Source organism: Cyprinodon variegatus, unplaced genomic scaffold (assembly GCF_000732505.1).
Source record: "Cyprinodon variegatus isolate N-32 unplaced genomic scaffold, C_variegatus-1.0 Scaffold886, whole genome shotgun sequence".
Lineage (NCBI taxonomy): Eukaryota > Metazoa > Chordata > Actinopteri > Cyprinodontiformes > Cyprinodontidae > Cyprinodon > Cyprinodon variegatus.
Window position 1 is genome coordinate 210013 of NW_015151339.1, and position 2006 is coordinate 212018.

Genomic DNA, 2006 nt, shown 5'->3' on the forward strand with positions numbered 1-2006 from the left:
AGTCCATGATGCAGACACCTGTGTAAATTCTCAGTCCTCAGGTTCATGGCGACCAGAAAACGGGTTCAAAGCGAAGTTAACAGGACTTTGGCTCAGTTTTTCTGAAGACGTTTCCACACCTTTCTAGGAGTCTTTGTCAGTTCTGTTTATAACAAAGTTTCCGTTCTACATTTCCAAAGAGCAGCAGAAGAACAATAAATAAAGTATAGAGAATGAAAATAATACAGAACTGTGCAAAGGAGAAAAGCATTACAAGTGCATTACAAGAGTTAATACTCAGAAGGGATTTAGGTCTTTTTATGTTTTAAAGTTTACCTCCAAGTTAAGATTGTTGAAAATAATGTTAGTGGATTATTTGCATGAACATTCTGGGATTATTTTTCTTCTTGAGGCGATGTTCTCCCAGCAACAGCCTGAACGCTGAGCTTTTCAGGGACCAGTGGTTGTGGGTCCAAAACCAGAACGTTGTTGCTGGTTCAGCAGCATGTATCTCATGCTACTACATTTTCAAGTTGAAGATGGTGAAAAAACCAGGCAGTAAGCACACTGGAATTCCTCCAAAGGTTTGTCCTAGAAGGCGATTTTAGTGGAATATTATTTTGCAAAAGAATTAGGTAATTTTTATCCAACTCCCTGTAATTCCATTGTATTGCATTGCAAAGCTCCTTTCAGCTTCACTTCCATCAGCCCACACTAACATTTCCAGGTTACCGTATTCTGTCTTATTAACTGTTTTGTCTTTTTACATTATTTGTTGTACTTCTGCCTGTCATGGTTGAGGATAACCCCTTGGTTTTCCTATAAAGTGATGTTAGGATGCTATGTAAAGCCCTTTAAAGTCGTAGGGAAATCATATTTAAATGGCAAATCATTCTGACTGAAACATGCATATAAATGTACTCTTTATCAGATGGTATGGTCAAAAGTTAGAAAATTTCTATGTATAAAAAAAAATCCTGTCTTAAAATCTGTTGGTTTTTTTTATCTGTTATCTTATGCAGGCCAGTTAGGTATACTTCAGCCTGTACACCTGAATTCGACCAATCAACTGTGAATCAAATTTTCGGTTATACCATCTTGATTCATATGTTGCAGCTGTTGATTTATCGGTTAACACCGTAAAACAAATCAAGAATNATCGTCAGTCTGCTGCTTTAGAACAAGCTGCTCTTCATGCTCACCTATGGGGAGCTCCATGGTTTCCTCTTTTGTCCAGGGATGTTCTGGTTCTTGCTGTTCTTCTTTTATCTGCAGATGTTCTGGTTCCTCTTGGTCCAAACTGGAATTCCTCTCCTGCTGGTCAGAGACATCCTCTTCTTTTTCAACATAATCCTGAAAGCGGTCTGGAAAGACAAACACAGCAGAAAGACATTCTATAGGTGGTTAAATAAAGGACACTTCATATAAAAGCACCAAACTCTGCCCTTGGAGCGAGTGGATCCTGTCAAGCAACCTGAAGTTATGAAGTTAATTCTGGACTAATTTCCCCCCCCCCCACAAAGATTTCTTAAAGAAAGTAAATCATTTACATCTAACACCACAGTGACTTTCTGGCAAATAAGGGAGTAATGTGACACCCTAGCCTCAACAGCGCTTCCTGTACAGCTCTGCCTGGAAGAGACATACCCCAGCTCAGTGTCAGAAGCTGAGCAGATTTTAAATGATTCTCTAATGAAATTTCTCTGTTCTATTGTATTAAAAAGAAGCATTATGTGTTAATGAGAAAAAAAGTCCCAAATGATAAAGCCATCAGGGGCAGCTTCCTGATTTTTTTGTTAAAAATGTAGCAATCAGCAGGGGAATAGGGCTGTTTTTTCCCCCCTGTAAAAATAGTTTGAACCATAAAATGAAGTGAGTACAGTTTTAAAAAAGATCACAGTGCCAGAAGAATTTCTTTTGCTAAAAAGTCTAGACTGTACTAGAGGCAGGAAGGCCTGCAAGGCTCGGATGATGAGGTCACCACTTTCAGTCTCTTACATGGAAGTCCAATATCCCATTCTGGAAAC